The sequence below is a fragment of the Schistocerca gregaria genome, chromosome X (assembly GCF_023897955.1).
Source record: "Schistocerca gregaria isolate iqSchGreg1 chromosome X, iqSchGreg1.2, whole genome shotgun sequence".
NCBI lineage: Eukaryota > Metazoa > Arthropoda > Insecta > Orthoptera > Acrididae > Schistocerca > Schistocerca gregaria.
Window position 1 is genome coordinate 483,036,243 of NC_064931.1, and position 27,267 is coordinate 483,063,509.

General features: G+C 41.8%; 1 protein-coding gene across 1 annotated transcript in view; it reads right to left on the minus strand.

Annotated features, from left to right (window-relative positions):
• The window catches only part of LOC126298945 (uncharacterized), an 828,858-nt gene extending 802,063 nt beyond the window's left edge, over nt 1-26,795 (minus strand). Inside the window, exon 1 of the mRNA XM_049990548.1 lies at nt 26,767-26,795. The gene's annotated coding sequence lies outside the window, so the exon portion shown is untranslated. The remainder of the gene's footprint in view (nt 1-26,766) is intronic.
• Nucleotides 26,796-27,267: the final 472 nt, after the last annotated feature.

Here is a 27,267-nt window from a genome sequence, read left to right on the forward strand (position 1 = left end):
TAGGAGGAGGTGGCGGTCAGGTGACTTGGGTTATTGGAGGTAGCCCAAGTGACCTATCTTCCCGCGTTTTTCTAAGGTTGATAGAGATAAGCGTGGTGTGATACATTATCCTGTTGGAATTTGAACTTCGCGCCATTTTTCTGGAGGAGGGGCGAGAGGCGTGGTACTTTCCCACCAAAAGCCGACATCTAGAAAGACGTCATGGCCGCCACCTTGGATGATGTCATGCGCTGTTGCCAAATCTACACGACGCCATCTTGGATGACGTCATCGCTGCCATCTTGGATATATCTGGCAACAATGCAGAGTGCACTCGTAGAATGTTGCCCCAATACTACAGTGTTTTGTGTGTTATGTAAGAGTCTTCACTCCGTTGGAAGTATTAGAAACAGTGGTGTATCAATACTGTAATTGAAATGTCTAGTTCCATTGTGGCAACAATCTACAGCTCGTGGTCTAATGGCTAGCGTTGCTGCCTCTGAATCACGGGTTTGATTCCCGACAGTTTCGGGGATTTTTCTGTCCACGAGGAATGGATGTTCCTGTTGTTCTCATCATCTCATCATCATAGGGAAAAGTGGCGGGACTGGACAGTGAAACGATTGGGAATTTGTACGGGGGCACGTTTTGTATTATCGCGAAATAAGGGCGAGAGTGTAACTGACATGATACTGGCTTTGCCTTGAGCATCATTAAACCAAAGGTGTTTTTCGTTACGGCGGAATCTTTTCACGAAATTTCAATCACCAACTTTCTCCTCCGCATGCGAAAATATTTTGTTGACGCCGATCAACATAGGGAGATGTGATCGTCATAATAAAACATGGGAAATCAGAGCTCGCACGGAAAGAAATAGGTGTTCGTCTTTTCCGCGCGCTGTTCGAGATTGGCATAATAGAGAGTTATTGTGAATGTGGTTCAATGAATGTGATTTGCAGAAGATCGATGTTGATGAACTGCGCAGTTCAGAGCCCCACAAAACAAATATAATCATCATGCACTGTATCAACAGACAAAGACAATATTTCATAAATAAACGTTTTCGCGAGAGGATAATATCAACAATAAGACTCATCTTTATCACTAATTGCAGTCTTCTTTTTCTCTGCCTCGTGATGACTGGGTGTTGTGTGATGTGCTTAGGTTAATTAGGTTTAAGTAATTCTAAGTTCTATGGGACTGATGGCCATAGATGTTAAAGTCATATAGTGCTCAGAGCCATTTGAACCATTTTGCAGTCTTCTTGTAGAAACAATGAGGGAAAACAGTAATTATAAATAAAAAAATTACTAACCATGGACATCTGAAGAAGGAAAGGAATATTTTATGAAATTTTTTTATCAGAAAACTACAAAATGTAAATGTAAGTACGTAAAACTGCAACCAGTCAATGTTTTGAAATAGTTATTTATTCATTCCATGAACTAGTCTTCGAACCGTTTTATGCTCATCTTCAGATGGTGTTTAAGAAGTTACGTAGCTATTTCAAGAATAATGCTGGGTGCTGGCTTGCGACAGTATGGGCGGTATGTTGATAGTATCCATCTGCTTGCTTCCATCGTGATGATCAGTTGGCACCACATCACTCATTTTTACAGAATATGCATACATAACGAATGTGTGGATAACGTGTGTATGTATACATATTCTATAAAAATGAGTGATATGAAACCAACTGGCCATGGATAAGCTTAATCTAGGTAAGTCGCCTTTATCTTAAAGAATGAATTCTTGCAAATATCAGAGAACACATTCACTAAGGAAATGCTGCAGAGTTAGCATCGTGATTACCTTTTTGATACAAGCTAGTAGCCTTGTCTACGTTGGGAATTCCCCGTATTTGTCACTATGAGGAAGTCAAGAGCATTACAGCCGGCTAGAAGACATCCAATTGCGAAAGCACTGCTGACACATAACACAAAAATATCACTCAGTCTTACGCCTTCCGCGTAGTATTGTTGGTTTCATCTAAACCCGCAGAGAAGGCATAACTAAATGGAATTCCTTACTAGGCTACGTGTCATCAAAAGTCGTTCGGTCACTACCAACCGAATTATCATGGAAGGATATTATCTGTTCGAACATGGTGCTGTTACACGCTGGAAAGACACTCCATACCAACAGTTTCTCGAAGTTCGCTACGGAAAAATGTACTGTACACGTAAAATACACATGCTAGAGGTGAAATAACATTTATAAATGGTTAATAGTGGATAGACGAGCTTCAATCTAGCTACAACTGACGCACTTATCACTAAAAGAAATGCAACACACATATTTTCAGTCATTTATAAAATCACACGCAATTTATGTCTGTTAAGGCGTAGTTGTGCAGCAGTATTCGTACTAAAGCCATGGGAAGATATATTTTTAATCTCTCATTACGAACTTGTGATACCTTGCCAGTATTCCCTACCCTTCTTTTCTGTCTCCATATATATGACATTTTGTTGTGACAATAGAATTTGTTCACTTAACATCTTCTTTGACACACTCATACAATTTCTTTTATAACGGGCTACTACCGGCCGTCACCAGAATGACTGAAAGCAGCATCAGGTCTTCATCAAGTACTGTTTTTACAAACTGTGAGATAAAATTACTTGGTTACCATTTGACACAGTATTCAATCATTCCGACCGCAAATGGTGGCGATACCAGCTGACGATATAAAACATTTTCTCTCTCTTTCCTTTCACGACTAATTCTTTTAGAATCAAAACTGTCACAGCTGCCCAGGTGAGTTACGTGAACAGTTTGGTCCGTTGCACTGCAATCACAACTATTAACAGTTTCCTAGTTGTTACACATTTCCTGCCACTCTAGAGCCATTACACTGAATAGCATTTGCCCGTAATGTACCACGAGTCGCTCGCTGACTCATATTTCGATAATGCGTCCAGAGAATATGTACCTCCCGGCGCAAGAAGAAATTTGGCGTTGTACTCTGACAGATTTTCTAGTGGTCTTGGTAATTCGAACGTCGTTCATTAGATTCACAAGTTACATCCGGTGGCTGTCACATTACCTATTGCAAAAACTATATTGTGAAATTGTTTCGTTATGTAACCCCCCCCCCCCTAAACCTCGCCCCCTCCCTTAGTAGCTGTATTGCCAACAGCAGGAGACTAATTTCATTAGCACTGTGTTCTGGAGCATATCGAAAAAAAAAAGACAATGGCATACCTTTCGCCGTAGGTAAGGTGTCTAGTGAAGAACTATGATTGCTTTTACTTTTTGCCTGTCGATAATGCTGCTATGTTTCGAAATGGCCGGCAGAGTGGCCGTGCGGTTCTAGGCGCTACAGTCTGGATCCGAGCGACCGCTACGGTCGCAGGTTCGAATCCTGCCTCGGGCATGGATGTGTGTGATGTCCTTAGGTTAGTTAGGTTTAAGTAGTTCTAAGATCTAGGGGACTGATGACCTCAGAAGTTAAGTCGCATAGTGCTCAGAGCCATTTGAACCATTTCGAAATGGTGCAGCCTAATATTTGAGGAAGAACCCTAAAAATCAGTGAACAGTAAAATAACATGCACTGTCCGACCAGAACTTTTTAACAAGGTATGGGCTATAACGTCAATAGAGACGAGGCATTGTTTATTTATTACATAAAATAGGGCTCTAACAGGCCAGAACAGTCAATACGACACTAGAAAGATAAAATTTTCGAAAACGGCACGCAGATTAATTTTAGAAACCGATCTCTGAAAAACTGTAGCGTGAATCTGTTGCTTCCATCGTTTAATTATGCAGAGAACAGAAGGATAAGAAAAGTTCGACTGGTTTGTTTTTCTGAACACTGCTCGGTCGCTACAAATATTTACCAGCTTGGACTAAAGAGGCAGAGAAGATACGCGAGACTCATCGTGAGTTTAATTAACGTTTTATACTTGTTTAAGTTGACATGGCTTAAAGTCACAAAAAAGGAAGTAACATGCTTACGCAATTGCATTGTTCATTTTGTGTAATCGGTCGAATATCAAGATACACAACGATCTTGTTAAATAATTTAAAAACATTCTGTGTTTTTCAGCTGCACTTGATAATGGCCGAAATTGCAATCGTGAAATAAATAAAGTGTTACAGTCACTGGCGTAAATATGTCTTTTATAAAAATCATCGTGAGTTTGTTTAGCAGAGCGAGAGCGTCACAAATATGTCTTTTATAAAAATCATCGTGAGTTTGTTTAGCAGAGCGAGAGCGTCACATTAGGACCACCTGCTTAGTAGCGTTTTGCTCCACCGATGGAACGTAATACTGTAGCGACTCTACGTGACATGGATTTCAGAAGCCCTTTGTAGGTTTCTGGAGGTAAAAGGCACCATATGTCTACATACAAGTAACACAACTGGCTTAAATTACGGGCGCATGGTTTGTTGGCGCAGAGTTGGCGCCAGATAGCGTCCCAGATGTGTCCCATCGGGCTACGAGCAGGCGAATTAGGTGGCCAAGACATCAGCGTGAATTCACTATCATGGTCCTCAAACAACTGCTGCACGATCCTGGCTTGACTTGTGACACAGACAGAATTTATCCTGCTGGAAGTTGACAACAATGACGGGGAAAACATCAAGCACGAAAGGTTGCAAGATGTTCTGCAATAATATTCACGTAGTCCACAGCTGCCATGATGCCTTTGTTTACTAACACAGGTACCATGGAAGACCAAATGAATGTCCCCTATAGCATAATACTGCTCCCACCGGCTTGCGCCCGTGGCGGGAGGGGGGTGTCATGTTTCGAGCAGCCGTTCGTCTGGATGACAGCGTTATCAGAATACGACCATCGCTGTGGTGTAACAAGAAATGTTATTCATCCGACCAGATGACACATTTCTATCGTTACACAGTCCAATCTCGGTGATCTGGTGCCCACGGAAGCTTAGTTGGCGATGTTATTGATACGTTAGAGGTCGTTTGCTGCGGAGCTCCATGTTCAACAATGTGCGCTGAAAGGTGTGCTCCAGAAACACTTGCGTCTGCAATAGCATTGCACTCTGTTCTAAGATCTGCCACAGATCGTAGACTACCTTGCTTTAAGGAGTGGGCTAGTCTCCGATTTCCATGCTCTGTGATGAGGCGTGGGCGTTTCACACCTTGTCGCCTACTCGTGGTTTCACCGACCTTCAACCATTTTCCATACATGCTCACGACAGGCAAAAACAACAATGATTTGTGCATCATTAGCTTCCTTTGCAAGATTAACCCCTTTAATCCTCTTTCAAGCATAACCAAGCTGCAAAAAAACAAGTCAATAAATAATATTGCAACTGACATAAAACCTCAAGTTTTGAAGTAACAAGTTCTGTATCAGTCTCCATAAAGTAACATTTACGTCGCCAAACAACATTAATAAGGCGACAACAGTAATTAATAATGGACCTGTCCCATACTATGTGTCAGCGGTGGACAAAGCAAAATAATATCACAGAGTGAACAGCTAGTTTAATGTTGCACTAACAACAGAAACCACAGGGCTGAAAGCATTACAGTTACATTAAGGTAAAGTCACACGTGACACAGATTCAATGCCCATCGTCCAACGCCCCCCCCCCCCCCTCCCGGGGGAAGGTCAAATGGTCGATAAGACCCTATTTGCCTGCAACATTGTACAATGGACAACAGGGGTATTTGAGAGCGTGCGATCAAGTATTACGTACCGCTGTGATGTATGCATTACGTCCGCCAGCGTCACTTCGAATTGTTCCTATGAGCTTAAGCTGTTACTGTAAGATTATCCATGGTAATAAAAATCTAAATATCAATTTATGACCACTAGTTCCTCCTCCTCCTCCTTCTTCTTCTTCTTCTTCTTCTTCTTCTCAGGTCTACGCCAAAATCCCTGTTCTGTCTATCCGCTGCTATCTGTATAATTTTGACCATACAGATTTAGGTCACCCTCTTTATGGCAAAGCATATGAAATATCTCTAATACAACACAAAGAAAATAATGGGTCCAGTGCGACTCCACAATACACGTTTCCACTGCCACGAAGTTGAACCATCTATTCCATATGTGACCTTCAGGTGGCTGTCTAAAAAAATTAACGATCTAATTTATATCTAAAAGTAAGATTTATATATAAAAGTAAGATGTCCAGGTCAGCAGTGTCAAATGCCTTGCATAATAGTAGATCTTCTCGTCTTGTGCACTTGGCGTGATCTTTGTGAAAGCTGTATCAATATCCTGGTGTTCAGTCTTTTAAGACTTCTGACATCGTCAGCTTGTGGCGATATGTAGTATTATGAACACTGAATAACTTTTCAACTGCCAGCATGGCTAAAATCATTTATTCATATAGATGAGCTGTTTCGGCAATTCTCTGTTGCCATCTTCGGATCTGCAAAAGATGGGACTGAACTGGATATACTTATGTGCTGTTATGTCAGTCACTGTAACGTAGCATTTTCGGTCCCATCTATTAGAGGGCCGAAGATGGCAACAGAGAATTGCCAGAACCTGTCATCTATATGAACAAATGATTTTAGCGATCTTGACAGTTAGAAATTTACTCGGTGTTCAACACTGTGTTAAAATAATGCAATAAAAAGCCACTTGGACAGCTAATCTAAACGAAATAGTAGAAAGATACGGCCTACCTTTCTTACATACATATCTAAATAAGTGCACTGACAAGGGGTGGGCCAGACATGTGGATCACTGATTTTGATCAAGTTTTGCAAGGACGTTCTATACTGAAAATGAAGACACACGTATTTCGGCATTTTCAGTGCCATACATGAAAAGATCGCCTAAAAAAATGTTTTGATTAATTTTATATGGAGTCAGACATTAATAATTTAGTAGTTATGAACGTTTTTGTGTTTCAATGCTGTAGCTTCAGTGCCTGTCATCACCCGCCAGGGTAGCCGAGAGCTCTAGCGCGCTGCTTCCTGGACTCGGGTAGCCGCGGCGGCCCCGGATCGAATCCTCCCAGCGGATTAACGACGAGGGCCAGTGTGCCGGCCAGCCTGGATGTGGTTTTTGGGCGGTTTTTCACATCCCGCTACGTGAATGTCAGGCTGGTCCACACATTCCGCCTCAGTTACACGGCTCGCGGACATCTGAACAAATTCGCACTGTTCCATGGATTACACTAGATGCAGACAGTTGGGGTACACTAATTCCTTCCGAGGGGGTACAGCGTGGTGACAGGAATGGCGGATTAGCCGAGCTTTCTAAGGCGCTGCAGTCAGGGACTGTGCGGCTGGTCCCAGCGGAGGTTCGAGTCCTCCCTTGGGCATGGTTGTGTGTGTTTGTCCTTAAGATAATTTATGTTAAGTAGTGTGTAAGCTTAGGGACTGACAACCTTGGCAGTTAAGTCCCATAAGATTTCACACACATTTGTTTTTTTAATAGGAAGGGCATCTAGCCACCTCTTAAAATTAAAATGCCACATCCGATTAACCAGGAGACCCACAAGTCGGGATTAATACTTGGAAAGAGAGAAAGTAAAATTTGGTAGAAAATCCGAAGAAATTCTGGTCGTATGTAAAGTACACAAGCGGCAAGACGCAGTCAATACCTTCGCTGCGCAGTGCCGATGGTACTGTTATCGACGACTGCGCCGCTAAAGCGGAGTTATTGAACGCAGTTTTCCGAAATTCCTTCACCAGGGAAGACGAATGGAATATTCCAGAATTTGAAACACGAACATCTGCTAGCATGAGTTTCTTAGAAGTAGATACCTTAGGGGTTGCGAAGCAACTCAAATCGCTTGATACGGGCAAGTCTTCAGGTCCAGATTGTGTACCGATTAGGTTCCTTTCAGATTACGCAGATACTATAGCTCCCTACTTAGCACTCATATACAACCGCTCGCTCACCGATAGATCTGTACCTACAGATTGGAAAATTGCGCAGGTCGCACCAGTGTTCAAGAAGGATAGTAGGAGTAATCCATTTAACTACAGACCTATATCATTGACGTCGGTTTGCAGTAGGGTTTTGGAGCATATACTGTATTCAAACATTATGAATCACCTCGAAGGGAACGATCTATTGATACGTAATCAGCATGGCTTCAGAAAACATCGCTCTTGTGCAACGCAGCTAGCTCTTTATTCGCACGAAGTAATGGCCGCTATCGACAGGGGATCTCAAGTTGATTCCGTATTTCTAGATTTCCGGAAAGCTTTTGACATCGTTCCTCACAAGCGACTTCTAATCAAGCTGCGGAGCTATGGGGTATCGTCTCAGTTGTGCGACTGGATTCGTGATTTCCTGTCAGGAAGGTCGCAGTTCGTAGTAATAGACGGCAAATCATCGAGTAAAACTGAAGTGATATCAGGTGTTCCCCAGGGAAGCGTCCTGGGACCTCTACTGTTCCTGATCTATATAAATGACCTGGGTGACAATCTGAGCAGTTCTCTTAGGTTGTTCGCAGATGATGCTGTAATTTACCGTCTAGTAAGGTCATCCGAAGACCAGTATCAGCTGCAAAGCGATTTAGAAAAGATTGCTGTATGGTGTGTCAGGTGGCAGTTGACGCTAAATAACGAAAAGTGTGCGATGATCCACATGAGTTCCAAAAGAAATCCGTTGGAATTCGATTACTCGATAAATAGTACAATTCTCAAGGCTGTCAATTCAACTAAGTACCTGGGTGTTAAAATTACAAACAACTTCAGTTGGAAGGACCACATAGATAATATTGTCGGGAAGGCGAGCCAAAGGTTGCGTTTCATTGGCAGGACACTTAGAAGATGCAACAAGTCCACTAAAGAGACAGCTTACACTACACTCGTTCGTCCTCTGTTAGAATATTGCTGCGCGGTGTGGGATCCTTACCAGGTGGGATTGACGGAGGACATCGAGAGGGTGCAAAGAAGGGCAGCTCGTTTTGTATTATCGCGTTATAGGGGAGAGAGTGTGGCAGATATGATACACGAGTTGGGATGGAAGTCATTACAGCATAGACGTTTTTCGTCGCGGCGAGACCTTTTTACGAAATTTCAATCACCAACTTTCTCTTCCGAATGCGAAAATATTTTGTTGAGCCCAACCTACATAGGTAGGAATGATCATCAAAATAAAATAAGAGAAATCAGAGCTCGAACAGAAAGGTTTAGGTGTTCGTTTTTCCCGCTCGCTGTTCGGGAGTGGAATAGTAGAGAGATAGTATGATTGTGGTTCGATGAACCCTCTGCCAAGCACTTAAATGTGAATTGCAGAGTAGTCATGTAGATGTAGATGAAAGCTTGAGAGCCAGTCATTCAATGTGCCCAGCAGAGCGAAGTCGCTGGTAGAACAGTCAAGGTATTAGCCTACCAAACCGCTCGTACATATTCGATCCTTGGTCGTGGCTTTTTTTTTCAGTCGATAATTTTTCAGTGTGTCTGATAATATTCTGATAGCTGGAATACTTCTCTTTGACATCTGCTGTTAGGTCTATTAGGAAGGATCTGAAAATGTTGGGGCACTGCTACGCAAATGAGTGCACTAGCGTCTTGTAAAAGGTTATCCACCATCTACTTTTTTTGTTTTTAATTTATTGGGTTTCGGAACGTGCCCATACATCCATTTTAATACTGATAGTGTTATGCTACTGTTATACTAAATTTCACTTCTACGTGTTTCAAGCGCTTTTTCAATTTCAGATCGATTTGTAGTAATAACACCCCTCTCTCCCGTATTAAAACGACGTGACAGCCCCCAGAAGTTTACCACTAATCTTTAACACGATAGTATCAGTGTCGTTCTCTTTGTTAAGGACATTATCCAGCAGCACTTACCCATATTTAAAGAAAGCTAGAAATTTATTTGAGCCTGAGAAGATACTCCACACCGTCGTATCTAAGTCATCAGTCGACTATATTCTACAGCGAAGAACGCCTTTCAGAAATCTACCTATTTTCTTAATATACAAGATATCGTGTATGAAAAAATGTGAATTGTGTTGAGAGTACATGACCAATTTTAAGGTAACGCCGTTTTAAAGAAAGAAAGTGTGTACTGGAAACCGTTATTGCGTCTCCTTCAGGAGACTGTTTTCTTTCTTGAGAAGAAATTTAGTACAGCATTACAGATTTTATTTTTGGGATCACCAGATTACTGTCCCGTAGAGTACAGTCAATTAATTTTGAAACGTACAGGCTAAGGAATATGAATATTAAACATGAAACACGGGATATCCCAATTTTTACCATAAATACACGTGAACATAACTCCATGACCACTGCTATTAATATTTTTGCCTCTGCCAAAAAGCTATTCACTTCTCAAGGTTGGGATCTTGAACATTTATTTCCTCAAGGAACGTAGCCAGTTCACGTTTCAAAGTAGAAGTCACCCGCAGCCATGGAGATGAAAGATCTTATTCTCTAGTAACCACTCCGAAATTTCCGCCAATAACTAGCTCCTGACACGTTACACCGCTGTCATCAGTGGCAACGCAACTGATTTCACAGAAAGAGGCAAACTAAAACGAATATTGGAGAGGGTAGCGATTCGGTTGTGGCTCTTTCTGTTCACATGCAGTCCCCTGCTATGCTACAATTACCAATTGTGTCGCTAGTCACTGGAGTCTTGAGCCATACGGTTCTGTTTATGTATATAGCTTCGCTTTAACCGTAGCACAGTTCGGCTTAAGGAAAGCTTTACATTCAAGAAAGAAGTAAGGTATTTAACTCAATTAACTGAGCTCTCTTCTATATATTCGATATTATTTATCAAATAATGCCTGATTGACGGTTCTAGGCGCTACAGTCTGGAACCGCGTGACCCATACAGTCCCAGGTTTGAATCCTGCCTCGGGCATGGATGTTTGTGATGTCCTTAGATTGGTTAGGTTTAAATAGTTCTACGTTCTAGGGGACTGATGACCTCAGAAGTTAAGTCTCATAGTGCTCAGAGCCATTTGAACCAATGCCTGATTGATTCGATTTTCCTCGACGATTATCTTAAGTGGGTGTTTTTTCCTCTGGATGTAACACTTTCCCATTAAATCTCAGAGATGCCACTATACGTACAAAACGGAGGGCTTATAGTTCTGTCCGCGAGGACGTCATTAGAAAGGGAGAACACGTTCAGACTGGAGAAGTAAATCGGCAAAGTCCTTTTCAAAGGTTCAAATGCCTCTGAGTTCTATGGGACTTAACATCTGAGGTCATCAGTCCCCCTAGAACTTAGAACTACTTAAACCCAACTAACCTAAGGACATCACACACATCCATGCCCGAGGCAGGATTCGAACCTGCGACTGTAGCAGTCGCGCGGTTCCGGACTGAAGGGCCTAGAGCCACTCGGTCACCTTGGCCGGCCCTTTTCAATGGAACCATGCTTGCATTATAGGGCGATTTAGGGTCACCACGGAAAACAAACCTGGTTGGCCGGACGAGGGAACTGAATACCTGTCCTCCCGAATGCAAGTCCAGTGTCTAACCACTGCTCTACCTAAGGCTGCGCTTACAGTGGCACCAGCAGCGGTCGTCAGTCACCGTCGCCAGAGATCGCCCGATAACTTCGGGCAACAGCGTGGTCACAGTGCATCCAATCTCCTCCAGTTTTTGCCGGGGTCAAGGAGGTTAGGTTAGAATTTATCCTGTACATGAAGTAGGTCAGATTTGACCTCCTAGGGTGGGATGGATGCCGCGGCGCCTCTGCTTGGAGGTGAGTGCTGCATTAAAGCTTTTGCTATTAAAAAGACGTCGAATGGATGTGAATAAGCTATACCTACCTCGAAACGAACGTGGCGAGTGCAGCACAAACTGTCCTCAGTTATAGGGAATAATCACGTAAGTTTTACGAATTATGAACTGATGGGGGAAACGTTCTGTTACATACTCGAGACGATTCCAGGTGACCTTGAAAAGTAAGATAAACACACTGTCTCGCTCTATTTATTTGAAGTTGTGCAGACATACGTCAATTAACCTTAAATGACCGTCGTTCAACATGCATGTGAAAGACAAGCATAAAGTTTAGCATAAGCTACTCTGAACACCCAATAAATGAAAAGTGGACATACATACCGTACACCACATATTCAAACCACTTCATATAACAGAGTCACCACACTGTTGGGATAAAACGCTAGTAATCAGTAATAATAATTTGCAGACAATTAATGTCAGTCTACCACAGTCCAAAAAAGGTCCACTATAGTAACTTTAAGCACTGGACACGTCACCCTTCTCACTTGAAATTATTTTTATAATTTACGCTTAAATTTCCAATAAAGATTTTGCCTACTTGTTGTTTCAATAAACCTGCTATTTCAATCCATAGATTCCAAGCTATATCCCGATTATGGAGTTTTCATCCTCAGGACACTACAAACTCACTCTTTCTTGGACTAAACTTATCAGATTCTCACATTCCATATTTCCTCAATGGGAACGTCCGTGGATGTGACAGAACAAAAACTGATTTGAATTTCACCGATTATGTTCCGAAGTCTGTACGTTCGGGCCATGAGATCGGCTACAGTGTTACCACGCACGTACTGGTGTACTGATCTGAAAAGATCGGCCGTGTTTGGCCTACGCCGGTCGTCAGCGGAATCCACCGATATCGGTGCCACTTTGACTGCAGCCTAAGTCAGTACTAATCGTTCAGCGTTAACAACCCATACAAAAAGAATTTTTTCCCTATTGTAAGACTAAAAGACATGTCCTTGTTTAGATTTTGGCTTCACCTCAATAGCGAATTTACGAGAGAAACTAACAACAATTTAGTGTGTTCTTGAACATTCTCTGCATGCACACATGAAAATACCACGACACAGTTCAGTCGAAGTAAAACGCGCCAGCAGCAAGCTCATAACCTAACTGCACCTACTGCCGGTCTCTGCTAAGTAACTTCTCACGTTTGGTCAGCGCATTCATCTAACAAGTGTGGAAGCAGGAAATGTCCATTTAGAAGGGTGGTCTCAGCGTAAAGGAAGGGGAAAAATGACAGATTAGTGACTAGCTCATCAGTATTGCCTAATATTCTTGAAATTTGTCAGTTTCATTGCAGCACGCCCTTTAGGCTTTATAGGTCGATGACACCACCTCAATCGTCAACAAAAATGAAGAAAAATTTTGCATCACCTCTGTTCCCAGAGCTCCGGAATCTGTACAGAAAATTGGAATAGAGATCAACATAAACATCATTTCCGCCATTTTTATTGCTCATGAGAACCACACATTGCATGTTGTACCACCATACCGCGAGATCTGCAAAGGTAGTGGTCGAGACTGCTGTACACATCGATACCTCTAATAACCAGTAGCAGGTCCTCTTACATTGATGCATGCCTGTATTCGTCGTGGCATACTATCCACGTGTTCATCAAGGCACTGTTGATCCAGATTGCCCCACTCCTGAACGGCGATTCGGCGTAGATCCTTCAGATTGATTGGTGTGTCACGTCGTCCATAAACAGCCCTTTTCAATCTATCCCAGGCATGTCTGATAGGATTCACGTCTGGAGAACATGCTGGCCACTCTAGTCGAGCAATGCCGTTATCCTGAAACAAGTCACTCAGAAGATGTGCACGTAGGGGGCGCGAATTGTCGTCCATGAAGGCGAATGCCTCGCCAACATGCTGCCGATATGGTTGTACTATCGGCCGGAGGATGGCATTCACATATCATACAGCCCTTACGGCGCCTTCCATGACCACCAGCGCCGGGCGAAGTGGCCGTGCGCTTCTAGGCGCTACAGTCTGGAACCGCGAGACCGCTATGGTCGCAGGTTCGAATCCTGCCTCGGGCATGGATGTGTGTGATGTCCTTACGTTTAACTAGGTTAGGTTTAACTACTTAAGTTCTAGGGGACTAATGACCTCAGAAGTTGAGTCCCATAGTGCTCAGAGCCATTTGAACCATTTTTTTGACCACCAGCGGCTACGTCAGCTCCACATAATGTCACCCCCAAAAAAGCAGGCAACCTCCACCTCACTGCACTCATTGGACAGTGTGTCTAAGGCTTTCAACCTGATCGGGTTGCCTTAAAACACATCTCCGACGATTGTCTGGTTGAAGGCATATGCGACACACATCGATGAAAGGAAAGTGCTGCCAATCCTAAGCAGTCCATTCGGCATGCTGTTGGTCCCATCTGTACCGCGCTGCATGGTGTCATGCTTGCAAAGATGTACCTCGCCTTGGACGTCGGGAATGAAGTAGCGCATCATGCAACTTATTGCGCACAGTGTGTGTCATAACACTACGTCCTGTGGCTGCACGAAAAGCATTATTCAACATGGTGGCATTGCTGTCAGGGTTCCTCCTAGCCATAATCCCTAGGTACCGATCATCCACTGCAGTAGTAGCCATTGGGCGGCCTAAGCGACTCTTTGTATGTTCTCCATATCCGAACAACATCGCTTTGGTTCACTTCGAGGCGCCTGGACACATCCCTCGTTGAGAGCTCTTCCAAGCACAAAGTAACAATGCGGACGCGATCGAACCGCGGTACTGACCGTCTAGGCTTCGTTGAACAATAGACAACACAAGACGTGTGCCTCCTTCCTGGTGAAATAACTGTAACTGATCGGCAGTCGGACCTCCTCCGTCTAATACGCGCTGTTCATGCATGGTTGTTTACATCTTTGGGTGTGTTTAGTGACGTCTCTGAACAGTCAAAGGGACTATGTCTGTGATACAATATTCACAGTCAACACCGATCTTCAGGAGTTCTGGGAACTGGGGCGATGCAAAACTTTTTTTGATATGTGTAATTTGCACTTAGCTGATTGTCTTTAATTGGCTTCGTTGTCTCCCTACAGCGCTATAATGCCGCAGGTCTGTTTCGTACTAAGAACATCCGCTGAATCTAGGATGCTGAAAGTCTGGTAAATCGTTGTCTAAGAAACATCTACACTTCGAATATTTGTATTTTAACTCTTCGAACCTAGGAATAGCAATATAGTCAGTCATGTCTAGTCTACAAATGGCTGCCTTGAGTTCCGGTAATGTACCGTGTCATGAAACTGAAAGCGATTTTTTCCCATGGATTAATTTTTGTTCGACAGTATCAATCTTGTCCGCCATATTTGTTACAAAATGATCCTCCCCTTGCATTAGAATACTTAATGAAATCAAATAATAGTTGATATCGACCGTCGTCTTGGAGGATGGTGTTGTAATGATATTCCATTGAATGTTTTTCCCGCTCATAATAGTGCGATGGCGTGTTAAAGACTCTGCATGGCCTTCAAATAATAATAAAAGTAATTCCGATTCAGCATTTAATGATGTGACGTCTGTAGATAGTATCTGCTATTTGGAGAATGCCCTGCTGTTCTGATGCCACGTTAATAAATCATAACGTGGATTCTTCCCCTCCTGGCTCGTTAATACAGCAGGAAAAGGTACAGAGCTATGGAGAATGGAGCTAAGGTAAAGTTACAGGAGTCGGATTCAGGATGCGCGGCCTTCAAACAGCTGTGCAATCATTGATATTTATGTTTTTCGTGGTTCCCTTAATCGCTAAAGCTGAATGTCGGGATGTTTACTTCGAAAACGACGTGGTCGATTTTATTTCTGTCCCTGCTCAATACTGACTTGTTTTCCGTCTCTGCTGAGCTCACCATCCGCGGCATCTTAAAATCCTAACCTTCCCTCCCCCCACTGTTATTTACTGTGGGGTATGTTTCGGTAGGCTCAGTCATTTGTAATAAATTTCCACCGATTCGTTTTGTGCTACTTCCCAGTACTTTTGTGAATATACTGAGGAAACCATAGCAGCAAGTCACATTTGCTGGGCATCTTGTGGACGCCACTTACGTGATGGCGGTATTTTACTGGTAAATTTCGTTTTTATCCAGTTAAAGGGATTTCTGTTTATGCACTTTAGTTTAAATACGCAGCCATCTCTGCATAATGGTAACCATCTTCATGATAACAGTCCTCTGCACGTAACGGTTGCCTAGCGTCGTAGATGACGCGGCAACAGCTATCCACACAAAACTACTTTTCTACTCTCACTTTTATCGGAGACGTTAGCTTCAATTTTATTTTCATGAACACCAGTTTTTTTTTTTTTTTTTCAGTTCACTCGGGAACTAACTTTCTCCAAACCTCTCTGGGCTGACGTACATACACTTGTGACAATTACATGGCTATGCGAATTTCCTAATTCAGTCTCCGTCAAGTTAAATTAATGAAACGAATTCTTAACTCTGATATATTTTTAATAAGAAGATTAATGGTTTCCTCCTCCTCGACTGACTATTGAATCTTATTTGGCTCAAAACTAGAAGCTGCAAATGTGACTATTTTCAGCTGTCAATAGGATGTGCGTGGCGTATACCGAATTAATCTGGTGGTATAAATTTAAGTTGCACTCTATTATTTTTAATTTTTTTTCACACAAACCTGTGGTATTATTGGAAAAAATGATAAAATCAAATATTAACATATAGTTGCGCCTAATGACACAGTAAATGAAGATCAAAGTGATGTACAAAACTATAGGCTAACACAATGAGTCTATCCATATCAATATGGACTGAAAAAACAACAAATTTGAGTGTTTACGGTGCGAACCACAACATAAAAATATGGTAAGAAAACGCCGTATGTAAAAGTATAATTCCACTAATACGAAACAGGAAATTTTAGTCTCTCTTCACCATAGATGACGCACGCACTAAAACCGACACTGGTCCTTCCTTTGTAACGAAAGAGGTGGTTCTCTTCTTGGGTGCTGAGTCATTAGCTCTGTTACTGAAAGAGGGCCCAATCGTATTATGAAAACTGTTCTGAAGACTTTACATGTTTATATGTAGTTTTAGTGTTCCTGGAATACAATGCACTCGTATATCAACCTCCAAAGTTAGAGGGGTGGTTAAGACATTTGATTTGTATTCGAAAAGGTGTAACGTTCAAATCCCTGTCACGTCATTCTGATTTAGATTCTCTGTGGTTTACATAAATCAGAACTGACGAATGTAAGAATTGTTCATTAAACAACTCACGATTCAAATGGTTCAAATGGCTCTGAGCACTATGGGACTTAACTTCTGAGGTCATCAGTCCCCTAGAACTTAAAACTACTTACACCTAACTAACTTAAGGACATCACACACATCCATGCCCGAGGCAGGATTCGAACCTGCGCTGGCAACGGGTTATACACAATGCTGGTTACTACTTTGAAGGTCGGTAAAATTTCGAAACACGTATCTATATTGAACGAGCTGTAAATAAATAGTTGCCACTATTAAGTTCCAACGCTCGTTTTTGCCCACATTCGTGTCCACGTAGCTCCGACATAATGCGTGCACTCACAACTACACAGAACACTGTTCTGACCCCGACAGACACATGCAAAGTACTGAGGACATAGCGCAATTGCTGACTGTGGTCAAATACAACAGTGCAAACCGCAGGTCTGTCTAGCACCTGCATTTATGTTCGAGCAACTATTTATCGTGGTGTTTCCATATTTTTGTCGCCCCATGCAGTCATGATGGTTATCAATGACGCACAAGTGGTCGCCTGTACAAGGCATTATTTCCAGCAAAAATGTTTGCCCAAGATTCCATAAAATAAAGGCAATAATTCTTTCATTCACTGCGAGTGGTGAACGACAGTTATTAAACACATGACATATATATACATAATATGTAATCGACCCAAATAAGAAGCTATGATAGTATCAGATCTGTACACCAATGAAAACCAAGATTAACACACACTAGTGTGTGCAGCCGAAGGACGAAAGTAACTTTTGTACTAAATTTCACTGTCAAGTAACATACATAGCTCGATGAAACTTGGACCATACACAGAAAGAACTGCTACAGTGAAGTAAAGAAGGTAACCGAAAGAAATACGCAGCGAGGCGAACAGAAATGCCACTATTATTCCAAGACAATAACTAGACTGTAGTGACCACAATTCATGATGGTACCTTGGTCATGACAAAGATTTGGAGGTCAGTACGTCCATGCAACATTATGCCTCCGCACACCATAATACCCGCACCACCAAAACGATCATGTTGGACAATGTTCCCGCGCGTATTAACGCACCCCCATAGAGAGAAGTGGGAACTTTTTGAAGACGGCGCGCTTACCGGTAAACTTTGTTGTGACACTGCACTCCTTTCCCAAGTGCGTCTTTTCAGGGGTGCATTCGGCCCTTACTTCATTCTTATGGATGAAAGTGCACGACCGCATCGAACAGTGCAGGTGAAGCAGCTCTTGGAACAACACGATATTCGGCGAATTTACTAATCTGAACGTTCCCCCAACTTAAATCCTGTCAAGCACAAGTGGGATTTGTTGGGGAGACGTATTGCAGCACGTGCAGATGCATCAACGACCATCCAGCAGCGGTCAAACACAGGGGTGGAGCAATGGAACGCCCTACCACAACAAACAACTATCATTTTTGTGGCAAGCATGGGAGCACGTTGCACAGCTTGCAGTGCCAGCCGTTCTAATCACACAACCTATTAACAACTATGTCCCGCCTCACGTAATGTCCAGGGGACCAACGTGAATTTCGGTGACTTCAGTGTAATTATTGTCTTTGATGGAGGCGTTATTTCTACTCGTCTCATTGCAGATTTCTTTCAGTTACCTTGTGTGCTAAACTGCAGCAGTTCCTTCTATGTACTGTCCAAGGCCCATCGAGTTATGTTACCTGTCAGTGACACGTCATGCGCAAGTCACTTTCGTCCTTAAGTTTTGTTTTGCACACAAGTGTCTTTTCTCGCGTTACATCCGAGTGTTATCGCAGAATGTTTAATAGTACATGAACGCCGCTGGGGTTTTGCAGTTGTGCGATATTAGTTTATATTATAATCGAGCATTTGTCAAGTAGGGGAAGTAATTACTGCTTACTGACTGGACATAAGGTCAGCAAATCGACATAAGGTAGATCTAGGGTTGCCATAAATGTTGGTACCAAAATCGGGAGAAAATCCACAGTAATCCAATCATACGAAGAGAGTAAGGACGATCTTCAAACACCTGGAAAAAATGATCTATGCGTCACTACCTATCATTATAAATGTATTTGAAAGGCCATATTTCTATGTATCCGTCATAGGAAGAACATTCAAGTTTCGCTTTTGACATCACAATACAACGAGATCTCTCTCTCTCTCTCTCTCTCTCTCTCTCTCTCTCTCTCTCTCTCTCTCTCTCTCTCTCTCTCTCACACACACACACACACACACACACACACACACACTGCAACGGTAACCGAATTAATGGCACTAAAGTTACTCAGTGTAAGTGAATAATGGTTGTTATACATCGTTGCCAGCAACAGTCAATGAAACTAGACACGGTATGAGAGCAAGCCGCTGGGGGTTGCTTATAGGTTATATATTAAGACAGTAAAACTTGCTCAAATCGGCACGTGTATGATTCGGAAATCTGCCCAAACCGCACAAGTATTTCAGTCTCGACGCATTCAGTGCACTTTTATACGTTTTTTTTTTTTGTGTATAAAACGGAACGTACCTAACACGGAAACGGAAAGCAAATCATAGAACATACATAGTAATTCATTGCATAATGCGGAAAAGAGCCTCAGTTCATTAGTTATTCACGACTCTACAAGGACGTTACTTTTAACACCTCTGTTCAGCGGCGCAAAACCAAGAAAATAGGTCCAGCGCAGCGCGGCGCTGCTGGTGCGGGCCGAAACCGCGCCGCTCTGTGCAACAACGAGTAAGTTACGCTCAGTGTCGGTACAGTACATCAAAGGAAACGGTTCGTTCGTCAGCGTTCTGTTTGTCGGCTTTCTCGTTTTCCTCATTATTGACATACGCTGACACATACAGTAACACTGTTGCGCATCTACCGTCATTCTGCTCTAATGTGCGCAGTGAAAGAGGTGGGTAGTGTTGCGTTAAACAATGGTTTTACCCGGCAGGGTCATTATTTTCTACCAGTTTCAGTTGACTAGTAGCACTTTATGAGATACAGTAACATGACGTCGAACGACGGTATATGTCGTTAACACTTAACGAAAAGATTAATGTAATCGAGGCGAGTGAGAAAGACAAACTCTCTGTGCGCAAAATAATGTTGCGTTTCAAATGCGGTAAAACACAAATTTATGAGACTTTAGGAAACAAGGATAAGATTCGGGACGAATGGATGAAAGGGAACGGGCAGATTAAAAGGAAGCCGAAGAAGAATGGAAATGAATAAATTACCGAAAAAGTGTGGGAATGATTCTATGTGCGCGGACATGAAACTACTTCTAAAAGTCGCTAAAGAGCTTGGAATTACGGAGTTTAAGGCATCCACAGAATGGCTGGACAGTTTCAAAGCTACGCACAACATCGTGTGGAATGAAGTGTGTGGGGAAGCTAAGGATGTGCAGGAAAGTGTAGCAACAGAATGGAAGACAATACTGTCCAACTCAATTGTGAATTATGGTCCGAAAGACGAGCTCAATGCCGATGAAACGGGACTGTTTTATTGCGCGCTGCCTTAAAAATAGCTAGAAATTAGAAGTGAAAAGTGCACCGGCGGAGAAACGTCCAAGGAAGGACTCACTGTATTGCTGCGTGGAAACATATTAGGTTAAATGGAGAAGCCACTGGTGATTGGAATGGCGGCAAAACCACACTGTTTCAAAAACATAGACGTCAGTAAGCTTCCAGTCACATGGCGAAGCTATGAAAAGGCGTGGATGGTGAGTGGCCTTATGGAAGAATGCCTCGACTCATTCAATGCAAAAATGGAAAAAGGAAATCGCCAAGTTCTCCTTTTCTTAGACAATGCAACCTGCCACCCGAAAGTAAAGTTATTAAACGTGGTATTGGCTTGGATCCCTCCAGGTTCAACCAGCCTCACACAACCCATGGACCACGGGGTTAGGCGATTACTGATGCAATCTCTTATCCTTAGTGTTGAGGAAGCCGAAAGTGCGTTTGCTCTTGCACGGTCAGTTTCTGTCCTGGATGCAGTAAAATGAATTGGCTTGGCAGTAAAGGAAATAAAACCCAAGACTGTCACCAAGAGCGTTAATAATTCGGGGATTGAGGTTTAAGAAAAATGCGAAACCGGAGTCACAAAGGGAGGCGAGCTCTCCCCTTTGCTCTGTAACTGTGTACCGGTACTTGATAATGATCAGGAATGGCGATGAGAAATGAAATGAGTGGAAGAAATACGACTGGAGTACAAGAAAAAAGGAATTCGGGTAGACGGTGTGACATTCGCAGACGATGTCGACATGTTGTCTGAATTATTAGAAGAGACAGTTAATCAAATCACGCAGCTACAAAGCTAAGCCGCTAAGGCAGGCCTACATATCTCTATCGAGAAGACACGATACATGACAAACCTTAAGTAAACTCTTAGATGGATGACAACAGGGGGGAAAATTCCGAAGGCAGACGAGGGCCGGCCTCGGCTGGCGCGGATCCATGTGCAAAACTTGCGCGCGAGCATCCCTCTTAACACAGGTGATATTCGTTATGTTCAAAACAATTCAAAGTTTCGTCACTGACATACTACCAATATCTCAGGAGACTGTTGTAACAGCAGACCTACTGTCGTGATAGGAAAATAATCAATCAGAGAAGGACTCTGAACAGGCTTCGTTAAGTACTAAAATGTTAATAATTAGATGTAATTAGCTATGGGAATTCTTCCAATTTAATGAAATTCAAAATTCATTAAGGTTCTCAAGTTTTGTTCAGGATATACACTTAAATGTTTTCATCGCTTGACTGTGTTCTACATTTACTCCAAATTAAATGAGTTTTATGTTATAAACGCTATGGGGTTTTCTGCTTTACACATTTTACACAAACCATCTTTTCCTTGCTTTCTGACAAGCTAGTCCATCAATAATATCTTCAGAATTCAATTTTGAAACCACGTCGTGTTCCACTGACAGCATGGCAAGAGAAGACAGGCATTCTTGTGAGATGCTGCTTCTGAAATAATTCTTCATGAGCTTTAAACGTGAACAGCTAGCGGCGGCGACAGTCGCTGACACAGTTAACAAAATCTGTAGGCAATATAAATGTTGGGCAATGGGTTTCCAATGTCATTCAAGTATTTCAGTATTAACATAAGAGTTGTTTTCAGATTTTTTTAACACTGTGTCAACGACAGGGTAGAAAAAATCGATTTTGCATTTCTCCTAAGAAAGTTGAGCTCTGCAAACCATGTCGTCACCTTCATAATCAAATTGCTTTGCCTTCTTGCCAATCCTTTTTTCTCCAAATTTTGGTTCAGTCTGTAAACTTCCAGCAATCTCTTCCGCTGATCTGCATTAACAAAACCTTTTTCGCGGAATTTCTCAACAAATTTCACGAGACTTTCGAGGGATTTAGTTGCTACTTTCACGTCCATGTTTTCCTTTTTCTTGCTGCGTTAACGGCAAAGAGATCATACCATATGACAAAGTCTACAATAAATTCGAAGCTTTCTAATTCGTTCACAGCAAGAGAGTGTGCTTCGCTCTTTGTTTTCGATTCAGTAGTGCTGTTGCTCACCTCAAAAAGGGCGTCTCTGACTTGTCTTGTCTAGCACCTTACCGCTTTGACACTCCCCATCGAGTATCTGAAAGCTTCTTCATTGTTAAAGTTGGTAGGTACCCTGTTCAATAAGATTTCCCATCTCTGAGTCGATGCTCTGAAAACAATGTATATTCTCTGAATAACACAAAAAATTGAGTACTTTTGCTGTAAATTTTGTCGCATCTGATAACCAAGGTTAAGACTATGGCTGGCACATAGCATATAAAATGCCCTTGGATTGCACTTTAGGGTTCTTTCTTGAACATGACTTCGATAACCTTTCGTATTTGCTTCATTATCGTAATTTTGGCATCTGCAATCATGAATATAGAGTCCTAGTTGATCTAGTCTCGACAAAAGGATGTCAGACTTTCTACTGTTGTTGAAGTGCTCTTCTACAGTCACTGTGTTTTCTGATAAATTTACCAACCCAACAACCAATATAATTTGTTCACTGTTATCAGGAGTACAATCAAGCATGACAGAAAAAATATTTACTTTCTTTTACAAAATAAAGAATGCAGTTTTTTACTTTGTTGAGAAGCACATTTGTGTGTTCATTTTGAATGTTTTTCCCAAGATAATGGCCATGAATTTTTTGAGCTTTTACCTAACTTAAATGTTCCTGCAAAACAGGGTCAAATTCTGCTGTTATTTCGATCAAACCAAGAAAATTACTATTATTTTCTTGACGGAGATTGTCGCTGGTTCCCCTTACGGCCACATTATGTTGAGCTAGGTAGCTGACGGCGAGTATAATTCTTTTTTTGAACCTGACGTCAATGTTCCTTCTCTTTTTCCAGTTGACAGCTTGTTTGAAGGAGATCCATAAATTTACAACAAAAAAAAACTTTGTTGGTAGATTTCGAATATACAAGCCATTTACGATGCCTTTTTCTCCATTTGGTAAAGTTCTTACGTAAAAATGAGTTGAAAATTTTCTTCTGTTCTCACTTAAGGAAACTAAAAATTTAAAATTTAAAATTTTAGTAGGGCCTTTCTGTACAATTTCGTTTATCATGGATGATAACATATTAGGCCAGATGCATGGGTCGGACTTTGTATGTACTTCACAACTGCTGCTACTAGGCCTACCTGAATGTGGGATAACAGGCAGTCCGCATTCCAGTGCTTCATGTTCACTTGTATCTCAAGCACCACATGGCGAGAGGCCATCGTCCTGTAAGCACACTTTAGCCTCACTGTCTGGAGTTTCTGCTCGAAGAAATTTTTCGAAAGCGTCTTTTCGTGAGTTCAAAAATTTTTCATGTTGTATCTTTTCTTGAACTTTTGAGCACCTGAATCGTATTTTCTAAATATGTCCCTGTCACGACATGGCACTTTGAACTTCAACGGACAGGCAAATACACTGTATTTTCACACAGTGTGCACACACCAGGCGTGAAACAGTGTGAACTGGGGAAGTACCGTACGTTTAAACTGACCACAATGAACAAATCATTCTGTGGGAAACACCTGCTGACGGAATAATGTAATGCCCGATTGTTAGCCACAACAGTGAGTAGAAGGGGGCGGAGAGGCGCCGAGAAACAATGAATCGCGTACCTCTTAATGTAGACATGAGTATTAGTCATATGTTGACAACAAATATTACTATAGAGCATCTGTAACACAGCCTCTGGTTCCTCCACTCCGATGGACGCGTAATTTTCTGGGACGTACTCCAGTGGCCAAAGTCGTGTCACAGTGGGTATATAATTGAATTACATTACATTAAAAGTGGTTACAGAAACATTTTTTCAGTTTATCAGTAATAAAAATTACGGAAGACAGTTTTCAAATTACCTTTTAATTTTTTGTGCGGTACCCTGTGCGGTTGCACCGTTTGCACATGCCTAAGGCTGGTCCTAGGAGAGAGATACCTGTCAGAATGGACAGAACCTGGTCTGACAGAAACAGAAGCATTGGGAACACGTATAAAAAAAAAAAAAAAAAAAAATAATAAAAAAAAAAAAATTCAATATGCAAACTAACTATGATCGTCTACGGTAATAAGAATATTTCGATCAACGCAAAACTGAGACATTGCCCACAGTGGTCTGCCCTGGCGCTTCTTTACATTCAGCACGAATTCTGAACCTTGAAAGGACTGGGGTACTTATGAGACTGTAACTTATGGAGCGAAGGATTTTCAGGAGGATATTGGGGTCTCGAGAACAGGAGATGGTCAATACAGAAGGCGAGCGAACCAAGAACTGTGCATCCAGATAGAGAGAATCTCGGATGCCACCAGGAAAAGAAGAGGGATCGCGTTTTTTCGGGCACAGTCTTAGAATGGGACGGGGGTTGGGGTTGACACCTCAAATAACAGTTTCTTACGAACACGAACACAATTTGTACAGAAACCAGATGGCAGTTATAAGAGTCGAGGGACATGAAAGGGAAGCAGTTGTTGGGAAGGGAGTGAGACAGGGTTGTAGTCCCTCCCCGATGTTATTCAATTTGTATATTGAGCAAGCAGCAAAGGAAACAAAAGAAAAATTCGGAGTAGGTATTAAAATCCATGGAGAAGAAATAAAAATGTTGAGGTTCGCCGATGACATCGTAATTCTGTCAGAGACAGCAAAGGACTTGGAAGAGCAGTTGAATGGAACGGATAGTGTCTTGAAAGGAGGATATAAGATGAACATCAAAAAAAGCAAAACGAGGATAATGGAATGTAATCGAATTAAGTCGGGTGATGCTGAGTGAATTACATTAGGAAATGAGACACTTGAAGTAGTAAAGGAGTTTTGCTATTTGGGGAGCAAAATAACTGGTGATGGTCGAAGTAGAGACGATATAAAATGTAGACTGGCAATGGCAAGGAAAGCGTTTCTGAAGAAGAGAAATTTGTTAACATCGAGTAAAGACTTAAGTGTAAGGATGTCATTTCTGAAAGTATTTGTATGGAGTGTAGCCATGTATGGACGTGAAACATGGACGATAAATAGTTTGGACAAGAAGAGAATAGAAGCTTTCGAAATGTGGTGCTACAGAAGAATGCTGAACATTAGGTGGGTAGATCACATAACTAATGAGGAAGTATTGAATAGGATTGGGGAGAAGAGAAGTTTGTGGCACAACTTGACCAAAAGAAGGGATCGGTTGGTAGGACATGTTCTGAGGCATCAAGGGATCACCAATTTAGTATTGGAGGGCAGTGTGGAGGGTAAAAATCGTAGAGGGAGACCAAGAGATGAAAACACTAAGCAGATTCAGAAGGATGTAGGTTCCACTAGGTACTGGGAGATGAAGAAGCTTGCACAGGATAGAGTACCATGGAGAGCTGCATCAAACCAGTTTCAGGACTGAAGACCACAACAACAACAACGAACACAAGAGGCAAAGTACAATGGATCCACGAGGTAAAAAGGGATCTGGAACAAATGGGAATACAGGAAACAGAGATTTACAACAGGGTGATTTTCAAATAAAAAATTCAGATTGTCAAAAGTTTCCACGACAGAATCAGACCCAAGACAAAATCATCGTGGGCAGAAGGACGAATTAGGTTGCAAAATTTAGGAATCAAAGAATACTGGATAAGGATAAAGACTATAAGGAACGACGCCGACACGAATTAATGTGGCTTTAAGGTGGCGATGAGGATGAGGTGGTCATTTGGAATAATGTTTTAGGGTAACTCAAAGCAGAAATTCAGATACTCAAAAAGGTGATTTATGGATAATATGTGGTGCTCATCTTGTAGCCATCTGTTTAAGGATTAAATCATTTTGACTACTGTTTCTCGGTATATTTACTTTCTTATGAAATCTGTTGTAGATAATCCACTACCATTCAGAAGGGACAATGTTGTGCATAATTGCAGTACCAGAAAAAAACATGACATTAATTATTCCTCATTAAGGTTGTCTTTAGCACAGAAATACTGACACTAAAATTTTTTATCACTTACTCTAGGATAAGTTAAATGTCAAAAATAAAAATTTTAATTGTCAGCATGTAACCCTATTTACATATGAATGTTTAATGTGAATGGAAAAATTACTCGTTCCAGATCATTACAATTAATCGAAAATGCATCTAACGTGAAACTAACAAAAATTTGAAATGGACCAACTGAAACCAGCAATTAACATGTATAACATTTTTTATTTATTTTGTAGTCAATTACACGAAATGTCAACGTAAAGAAAATATCAGACAATGAAAGGTTATTGTTTCGTAATAGTGTGTCAGTCCATGTATGGCATAAATGAAGAAAACTTTCAAGCCGGCTAACAACACTTCAAGAATCTCGGCTTCAGCAGAACCCTAGAATGTCTTTTCTTCAATTTTAAACACAACAGTAACAGGATATACTTACCCACACAAATGTAAGGAGTGTGTCACAAGCAACTGCCCATCGGCTTTAACAACAGGCGACCAAAAGCTTGGCATTCCGCGTACAAACGCTCTTAAGCCATCCTTTCACGTAAACTGCAATTTCCAAACTGCTGACTGCTGCGGCTTCTATTATTTGATAGTGTTGCCAACATAACTTGCTTACATTCAAAATCACAATATGACATATATCATTAGAGAACAATATATCCGTACAGTTGTTCCTATTTGAATTCATTAATCATCGAAAAGTCGCCTGTTATTCAGAACTCCTAAAACAATTCAATTCGTACTTGTTAACATTACAGGCATAACATTTAGTCTTCACGTATTGGCCACACTGTGTCTACGGTAGTCAGTCTGCACGGCCGTCTGTTCGTGGTCGTACCGTCTGTCCCGACAAAACATTGCCACGGCAAGTCACTCAGGAAGTCGTACGTGTGCGAAGATAATTTATTAATGTAAACGAACTATTTGGATATAG